The sequence below is a fragment of the Callorhinus ursinus genome, unplaced genomic scaffold (assembly GCF_003265705.2).
Source record: "Callorhinus ursinus isolate GAN/ISIS: 27379988/994484 unplaced genomic scaffold, GSC_fseal_2.0 scaffold9, whole genome shotgun sequence".
Classification (NCBI taxonomy): domain Eukaryota; kingdom Metazoa; phylum Chordata; class Mammalia; order Carnivora; family Otariidae; genus Callorhinus; species Callorhinus ursinus.
The window spans coordinates 16,307,264-16,317,656 of NW_027397071.1; the positions used below are offsets into that span (position 1 = coordinate 16,307,264).

The 10,393-nt window shown below is 34.7% G+C and overlaps 1 pseudogene; it reads left to right on the forward strand.

Moving 5' to 3' along the window:
* Nucleotides 1-1,719: 1,719 nt before the first annotated feature.
* On the forward strand, nt 1,720-2,968 carry LOC112824300 (cytochrome c oxidase subunit 7A2-like, mitochondrial pseudogene; annotated as a pseudogene).
* Nucleotides 2,969-10,393: the final 7,425 nt, after the last annotated feature.

Consider the following 10,393-nt stretch of genomic DNA (forward strand, 5'->3'; position numbering starts at 1 on the left):
CTACCACCATAAAATTTTGTGTTAATGGTTCTCAAGTAGGAGGAAAGATCAGAACTTGTCTTTGGAGATTTATTTTATATTCTTTTTTTTTTTTTTGCTTTCCCTTTTTCAATATACAAATATATCTAAAGCTGAAAATACCCATAAATTCTTCTCCTTGAATCTTTCTCCAAGTTCCCTCTGTTAATGGACAGAATGTTCTGAAGACTCACTTAACTTCCCACTCGTCCTACGTTAATCCTAACTGAACCAGTGACATTATCAAATGATGGGCTTGTCCTGCTGGAAAACTGATTGGATGCCGGCCATAATCTACAAATTCGCCATTAACCCATCTCTTGGACAAACATTGAACAAATCACTAGCTATCAGATATCAGTGACTTTTGAAAAATGTTCAGGCTGTTGTAACACCTCACCTTTGCTTATTGATAATAATTTAAGTCAGGGCTTTCTTGACATTGTATTTTTCTCATTATATCTCACATCGTTGGTAAAATATTATAGATTTTTTTTCCTTGAAATCTTGTGTCCTATTCAAAGAAGAAATAAATCTTGTTTCATTTACATAAATTATGACAAACCAGGCAAATTGAGTTGGCAATAATCTGGAAATTTTTTGAAGAAAAATCTGAATTACATAGATATTTGGGATAAAATTAACTTCTTAAATCTAAGTTATTTAATTTCTTCAGTTTAGTGTTTTAACTTTGCCTCTGGTCAGATGGCCTTATCCCCACACACCAGGTTTTCATTCTATTAGGTGTTCTCCAAATTACGCAGAAAGATCTGTCTAAAATACAAGCATTTTCTTACTTCTCTACTTAAAAATTACTCATTGCATTGTCCAATATCTTCAGGATAAGGTTAATATTCATTAGAACGATACATAAGGCCCTGAATCACCTGGATTTCCTGGATTCCACCAGCCTCTTTTGCTTCACTCTCTGCCCACTTCATACTTCACACCATGTCAGCCACACTAAATGACTTGCAGTTCTCACGTCACCACATTCTCCACACACTGGGTCTTCCAACTTAGGTTCCTTCCACCTTAGGTCGCTATCCATCCTATCAACCTTACCTTAGTGACTCAGACCTAAACCATCTTCAGTTCTCATCTCAGGTCACCCACCACATAGAAACTCCTTCATTTTTGCTTCCAACCGAAGCTACGTGTTTTTCCTATTTTCTTACCTAGCATTCTATTCTAACCATCACATTTACCACATTGTCTCACTGTTGACAATTTATGTCTGTCAATCTCCAACTAATTGCGAAGTCCTGGGGTCAAGTACTGAATCTTACTTGACTGTTTATCTTCTTTTGCAAAACGAGCATAGTGTCTGGAACATAGTAAGCACTCAGTAAATATCTGTTGAATTAGCTAGAATTCCTTTGAAGGAGTTTTGGGAAAAGATCCTTCTTTTAAGAGAATATTGAGACAAAACAGCCATAGCAGGACAAATAATTCAGAAATTGCCATTTATAGCTCATGTGTAATGCCAAGCATTTTCCAAAGTGTGTGGACCAATGTTAGCTGCCACCAGTTTTTGAAAGCCTTTATTTCTCCATGTTCTTGCCTTGGAATTGTCCCACTTTTAAATTTTCTCCAATCTAGCGGATATACAATTGTTTATCATTGAAGTTTTGACAGGCTTTATTTGATTCCCAGTGGAGTTGAACACCGTTTTAAATATACATTGGTTAGAGTCGCGCAGGTAGCGGCCGCGGGAAGCCGGACACCGGGCGTCATGTATTACAAGTTTAGTGGCTTCATGCAGAAGTTGACTGGAACATGGGCTTCCGACGCCTATAGCCCGCAGGGATTAAGACCTGTGGTTTCCACAGAAGCACCGCCTATCATATTTGCCACACCAACTAAACTGAGTTCTGATTTTGCTGTATGTGATTATGCTGGGAAAAACAAAGTTCCTGAGCTACAGAAGTTTTTCCAGATAATTGAGAGGTCAGTGACCCAACTGCAGATCAGGTGCTGTGGGAGTGGCAGTGTCTGTTCCTGCTGTTGCTAGAAGGCAGCTTCCCCATCCTCAAAGATATGTGCAGATTCAGGACCAGCTTGGGGACTTCTGAAATCCGACGGTGTGCCTATCCACCTGAAACGAGGCCTGCCTGACCAAATGCTTTACCGGACCACCATGGCGCTGACGCTGGGGGGGACCATCTACTGCCTAATTGCTCTCTACATGGCTTCGCGGCCCAGAAACAAATGAATTAGGCTGCAGAGGACTGGTTTGCTTTTTGGCATAAACCCTTTGAATTTTCATTTTTCACTGCTCTGTAAACATTTTTCTTTTTTACTTGAATGGTTTACTTAAATTTTCCCAGAGAAATAGGAAGATACTAAGGCACTATTTTGGTTTGTTTATGAAATGCACATGGTCCATCAGAGCTCATTGGACAGTTAAAACCATTGTTTAAAGAGATGCTGCTACTCTTTAGGCTCCTGATTTCCCTGGAGGTTCTGGAGGAAGGTCGCACACAGACTCATTGACAACAGTCTGTGCTGAGGTCCTTGGGGACTCACAGTGGTGTTTTTGAGCATGGGGTGCAGAGGCCTTTCTGGATTTGGATGTGATTGAGGAAGGAAGGAAGAACCAAGGCCAGGAGCATGAAACGGGGGTTTGCGCTAGTAGACAGACACCTTGGGGGTTTTTCCTTCTTGCGGTAAAATGTTAAGAAAAGTTATCTGCAGCCTGCCTCTGTTCCTTGGACAGTTTATTTCCAAGGGCTACTTGCCTCCTCCCAGATCTTTAGTGAAATTTTAAGTGTAATTGTTATGTATTTATTCCACCTTGGGAGCAGAAAACACCTGTTTAGTGTTGCACTTTAGACCAGTGTTGTTTTATTAATGCCGCTGTGACACAAAGTCTCCTTTACCTTTTCAAAATGTTATGGCTTTAAATTACGATTTATTTTGATTGTGGAATAAATACATGAATGAAAAATCTCAAAAAAAAATAAATATACATTGGTTATTTGGATTTCCTCACCTGTGAAATCGCTTGCCTCTTTTTCTATTGGATTGGTAGTCTTTGTTTTCTTTTTAAAAAAGATTTATAATAATTCTCTATGTATTCTGAATATCTCAGTTAAAATTGTTGCAAATATGTTCTCCCTCTCTGTGGTTGCCTTTGTATTATCTTAATGGTGTATGTCAATGAACAGAACTTCTTAATTTTAATGAAACCAACTTTATTGATCTTCTTTTAGTTAATGCCCTTTGTGTCATGTTTAAGAAATAATTTCCTACCCAAGGTCAGGAAGATACTCCCCTTATTATCTAGCACAAGTTTTATTGTTTTGTTTTTTATATGTAAGTCTATAATCCACCTGGAATTGATTTTTCTGTTAGGTATGACAGGAAATCCAATTTCATTTTCTGCAATAAAGATGTCCAACTGTCCCAGAACCATTTATTGAGAACACTAGCCTTTCCTCCACTGCTCCACAGTGTCACTTGGTCATAAATCAAGTGTCTATATATGCCTGGTTTTTTTCTAGATACTCTCTTCTGTTCCTTCTCCTATCTATCCTTGTGCTAACACCACATGGTATAACTTAACGTAGATTTACACTAACTTGGCTATTCTTCAATCTTTGCAGTTCCATATAAACTTTAGAAGTAACTTTTCACATTCCACAAGAATAAGAACAAGACAAGTGAAATTCGCGTTGAATTTAAATTAAATCCATAGATCAATTTAGGGAAAAGTGACATTTTGGCAAATTTGAGTTTTCCAATCCATGATCACTATTTCTCCATTTATTGCAGTATTTTTAGTTTAGTTTAATAAAGTTTCATCATTTTATCTGTAGATTTGCTTCTAGCTTCTTGATACTTTAATCAAGTGCCTTATTTAAACTTCAGTTTCTGCTTGCTGCTAGTATATATAATTACTTTTGTATATTGGTCTTTTAGAGTTGCTTTGCTAAATGATCATTAATTCTAATCATTTACCTGTAGATTGTGTTAAATTTTCTGCATATAATGTTACTGTATCATCCAAGAATAATACAAATTTTGTTTTTTTGTTTCAAAGCATATACTTTTTATTTGGTTTTGTTGTTGTTTTGATAATTTGATGTTTTTGATTTTGATTTATTTTACCAGAGAAAACCTCCAGGAAAAAAAATATCATATACAGCTAATGATAATGAGCAACATTGGTTGCTTTTAAACTCACAGGAAAATTCTACAAAGCTTTAGCATCAAACATCATTAAACAATAAACATGGTATGCTGTAGGTGTTTATTAAATACTTTTTATCAAAGAGAAGAAGTTCCGTTCCATTCCTACTTTGCTGAGGTTTTTTCCTTAATTTAATGAAAATATTGAATTTTGACAAATATCTCTGTTCATCTATTAAAATTGCCATAGGATATTTTCCCATTTTTACTCTGCAATGTAATAAATTTAATTAATTTTTTGTATATCAACCACATACTCCTAAAATAAACTCAACTTGGTCACAATACACTATCCCTTATATCTATGACTGTATTAGATTTACTAATATCTTGTTTAGGATGTTTTCATCTACATTTGTAAGTGATTTTTGCCTATTTAATTTTCTTGTCATGTTCTTCAGCTTCATTATTAAAATCATGATAACCTCATACTATGAATTGTGAGACAAGCCTTTTCATTCTCTGGAAAGTTTATAAAAAATAGCAGTTACTTATGTCCCAAAAGCTTGACAGAACTCAATAACTAAGTCATCTAGGCATCATATTTTTTCTAAGGAAAGTTTTTAAATTATCTTTTCAATTTTTTAAATAGTTATACAACCACTCATATTTTCTATTTCTTTTTATGTCCATTTTGGGAAATGGTAGTTTTCTAAGAGTGTCTCCATTCCATTTGAATTTTCACATTTTTGTCTTAAAACTGTTCATAATATCCTATCATCTTTGCTGATACTACAAGATATACAATAATGTCCCATTTTTGATTCCTGGTCATTATTTTTCATGCTTTCATTATTTTCCCTAATCAGTCCTGGGCGGGGGGGAAGCTGCACAGAGAATAGAATGAGGTTTCCTTGATGTAATAAAAAGTATCTAATAAACACCTGTCACACATGATGTTTAATGGGTTTGGTAGATCTCCATTGTGTACTTCCTGATGCTGCCATGGTTTCATCATGTGTATGTGAGACATGTGCCAGAAGCTTCAACACATGGTTACAGTTGAGAGGTAGCCAGTATTAACCCCTTTCTCTTTTTTCAATTCTTCCTCATATAAAACAGAACAAACGTTTTCCTTTCAAGGAAAGCCAAGGCCTCACTAATAAAATAACTGCATTCACTCAAACAAGAAGGCACCACTTTTCTTGACAACTATCTGGTCCACCAGCTCATTGGGCCATGCCCTGAGCCTGTGATATGCATGAAACCATAGGTTGCCAGCCAGCAGAGTCAGTGCAAGGTGGGAAATGACATGTCAGATCTACATGAAGTATGTGTGGAAAATAGATGATGAGCAAATCTGCTGCAAAACACTTGCTATGGTGGTTTTGTCATTATTTTCAGTGCAAATCATAAATATATAACTATTTTATTATTTTTCATTACTTTGCAATTTACAACAAACCCTGTCGGCGATGAGTTCAGAAGAATGGAACTGTATGTTTAATGAAAAAGTAAGTACTACATATCTATCTCTGAGAAAGTTAATGATGACCAGGTAATTTACAAAAATTGCCAACATTTACAATCCACTATGAAGGTAGTAGTGATACCACTGAACACTAAAAAGACACAGATCTCCTGAAGAATGCTCAGAATCTATTTCAAAAGTAAGTAAGAAGACTGAGTTAGAAAATAATATTCCAGTATGTGCAGCTGCAGAAAATGCATTTAAACAAGACTCTGTGAAGCTTATCTTTTTTTTAGAGCAAACGCTTGTTCTTCTAAATTTCACTCATTTTGATTTCAGGCTTTTCTTGGGTATCTTCAAAAAGTGAAGCAATATCTGTGAATGTGTTGGCTCCATTAGCAGCAACAGACCCTTGCAATCCATTAAGTGATGCCAGTTTCATGGTATTTTACCATGGAAAATAAGTTAATTCCACTAATGTTTTGATTTCTCATCCAGTTCAAGAAATTAAAGTTTTTGGAAGATCATTATGTCACTGGAGAATGATCCGACATGCTTATGACTGCTATTGAAAATTGTTTGAAATTAATGCTCATTAAAATATTTGCCTTATGGTGGTAATACACAAATTTTGGTGTTGCAAGGCATCATGGTAAAAAAATGTCCTTACAAAATCAATAAACACACTGATATTTTAGTATGTGTGTACATATATCAGTAAGTTTGGCCTATTTTAGTATGCGTGTGTGTGTGTGTGTATATATATATGCAAACTTATTAAATAAAATTAGCAAGCTTGACTATATTTATATTTGAGTAGAAATTTAAACAAATTTAGGAAATATGACCTGTTACCTATAATGTAGTAAATATTATATATAATATAGGGTATATTATGTGTAATTATATAGCATATAATAATATATAATAAATACAATATATGTAATAATATACAATTATAAAGTATGTATTATATGTGTTACACATTCTATTATATCCATTGTTATATTATACATTATATTAGATCAAGTTTGTTAAATTGGTATTCAAATCTTTTATAATCTTGCAAGAGTTTTCAAGATTCTTTATGTTCTATCAATTACTGAGAAAGACATATTAAAATGTCTTGTTCTGACTGTAAATTTGTCCATTTCTCCTTGCAGTTATGTCAGTTTTTATTTTGCAAGTTTCAGTGCTATGTTATTAGTTGAATACAATGTAGAATTGTTTATCTTCTTACTAAATTGAACATTTATCATTTTGTAAGATCCTCTGCTTCTGGTAATGATTTTCAACATTTTTGTAGTTTTAATATTTAGATGTGTTTTAAATAACATTATGTTAGTTTGTTTTTTATCCAGTTTGTCAAACTTCATCTTTTAAACTGAGGGACTTGGCCCATTTAGGTTAGATTAAATTAAAAGCATATTTGGTGTAGTGTTCCATGATTCATTGTTTGTTCATAACACCCAGTGCTCCATGCAGAATGTGCACTACACCAAAACAAATTATGTAATATATGGTGATTAACATAACAATAAAAAAGCATATTTGAATGTAAATCTACCATTTTATTATGTACTATTTGTCCTATCTATTTAATGTTCCTGTTTAACTGCTCTCTCACTTTCCTTTGGATTGAGAATTTTTTTATTATTCCATTTTCCCCTCCATTGCTTTGGAGACTTTATACCCTTTTTCTATTAAATTTTTATTTGGAATGCAATGGAAAGTCTTCAAAATATTTTAAGCAAAGTTATCATAAGGCAAATTGCATTTTAAAAAAGTTACTCTGGGGGCACCTGGGTGGCTCAGTCGGTTAAGCATCTGCTTTCTGTTCAGGTCATTATCCTGGGGTCCTGGGATTGAGCTCCATGTTGGATTCCCTGCTTAGTGGGGTGGGGGGCCTACTTCTCCCTCTCCCTCTGCCCCCCCCCACCGCTTGTGCTTTCTCTCTCTCGCTCTATCTCAAATAAATAAAATTAAAAAGATAAAGTTACTCTCTTTTAGGTAGGAAATATTAGAGAAACAAAGAATAGAAACAAGACCAAGTGGGAAGCTATTTCAGTTATCCAGGCAAGCTATAAAGTGTCCTCTTCTAGGGTGTTGTCAATGGAGATAGAGAATAGTGGACATACGCAAGATATTTTAGAGATTAAAAAAGAAACTAATAGGCTTATGGAGGTTAAGGGAGAAGGAAGTATCATGAATGACTATTGTTACTCTGACTTGAACAATTGGATGGAGCCAATTACTGAGATGGGAAGGATCAGAAGTAGAACAGATTACGAACATAAGCAATTCAAACTTTTGATTTTGAAGTATCCATGAGACATCCAAGTGAAATGTTAGGTTGATAATATTATAGATGAGCTAGAAATAGACATAGACAAATGGGTAAGTAGATAGATTAATAGGTATTGACTGAAATTCAAGGAATAGTTGGCTTTCAGATAGAAATTTAACATTCATCAGTATAACAGATGGAATTTAGTCATGGGTATATATTCTAATACCTCGAAGAGAATATAACTAGAGGAGAAAAGAAGTTCCAAGACTGAGTCCTAAAAAACGTCAAGATTTAGATGTCACGCAAAGGAGAAATACACTGAAAAGCAGACAGGGAGGAAAAGCATGAGGTTGTGATGTCTTAGCAGCCAAGAAGGGAGTTTCCACATGGAGATTCGGAATGTCCACTGTGTGGAATGATTCTGGAGATCAAGTAAGATGAAGACAGAAAAACAACCTTTCGAGTGGGTCGCATAAAGTCCCTTGGTGTCCCACACAAGAGTATTTTCAATGCAGTCAGGGTGCAGAAGTTAAGCTAAAGTTTTTAATAAAAAAAAAAATGATTGAATTAATTGTACCTTCCTATCATGTCAGTATTGTCTTGAGATTGTCTCTATCATATCACTTCTTTCAGACTCTAACGTCATATGGGCTATATCCACATCTCATAGATCCCTATGTCCCCTAAAGCTGTCACATGACAGGTTTTCAATTTAAGTTTGTTGAATTAACAAATTGGGCAATGAATTAGTCTAGTTAATTAACTAGTTAATAAATTAGTCCCCTAAGGAAAGCCTCCTGGGGAAAAAATGGGAATTGAAGGGGCAGTTAAATGAGTTAGCCTATTTCATGTTACAGTTTTGCTTCCCTAAGCCAATACATTAGATAACCTAAAAGAAATGGATAAATTCCTAAAAACATACAACCTACCAAGACTGACTGATGAAGAAATAGAAAATCTGAACAGACCACTTACGCATAAAGATTGAATCAGTAATCAAGAATCTCCCAACCAATGAAAGCCCAGGACCTGATGGTTTCACTGGTGAATTCCATATACATTAAAAGAAGAATTAAAGCCAATTCTTTTCAAACTCTTCCAAAAAAGTTGAAGAGGAGGGAAGACTTTCAAACTCATTTTACAAGGCCCTAATACAAAAGCAAGATGAAAATACTACATGAGGGTGGGGGGATGGGTTAGCCTGGTGATGGGTATTAAGGAAGACATGTATTGCATGGAGCACTGGGTGTTATACGCAAACAATGAATCATGGAACACTACATCAAAAACTAATGATGTACTGTATGGTGACTAACATAACATAATAAAAAATAAATTAAAAAAATGAAAATACTACAAGAGGTCAATATCCCTGATTAACATAGATGCAAAAATCCTCAACAAAGTACCAGCAAACCAAATTTAACAGCATGTTAAAAAGATCATACACCTAGATCAAGTGGAACTTATCCATAATATGCTAGGATAGCTTAAAAATGTGATATACCACATTAACAGAATAAAGAAAAAAATCATAAGATAATCTCAATATATACAGAAAAAGCACTTGACAAAATTCAACATCAACATTACACTACCTGATTTCAAAATATACTATAAAACTATAGTAAATCAAACAGCATGATACTGGCATAAAACATACATATAAACCAGTAGAACAGAATAGAAAGCCCAGAAATAAATCCATGCATTTATGGTCAATAGATCTTCAAGAAAGAGGCCAAGAACACCCAATGGGGAAAGGACAATCTCTTCAATAAATGGTGTTGAGAAAAATGGTTTTCCATAAGCAGAAGAATGAAATTGGACCTTTGTTTCACTCCTTATACAAAAATCAACTCAAAGTGGATTAAAGACTTAAATGTAAGACCTGAACCCATAATATTGTTAGAAGAAAACATAAGGGAAAAGCTTCTTTTTTTAAAAAAAGATTTTATTTATTTATTTATTTATTTATTTATATGACAGAAAGAGAGAAAGAGAGAGTACAAGCAGGGGGGAGCGGCAGGCAGAGGGAGAAGGAGAAGCGGGCTCCCCGCAAAGCAAAGAGCCTGAGCCTGATGCAAAGCTTGATGCAGGGCTGATGCAGGGCTCAATCCCAGGACCCTGGAATCACAGCCTAAGCTGAAGGCAGACGCTTAACCTACTGAGCCACCAAGGCACCCCTAGGGAAACAGTTTATTCTTTTTTTTTTTTGAAAAAATCTCCTTAACATTGCTCTTAGCCATGATTTTTTTTGTATATGACCCCAAAGGCACAAGCAAAAAAATATATATGTGTGTATATATATATATATATATATATGGGATCATATCAAACTAAAAAATCTTCTGCACAGCAGAGGAAATAATTAAATGAGACAACTTATGGAATGGGAGAAAATACTTGCAAACCATATATCTGATAAGATGTTAAAATCCAAAATATATAAGGAACTCAACTCAATAACAAGGAAACAA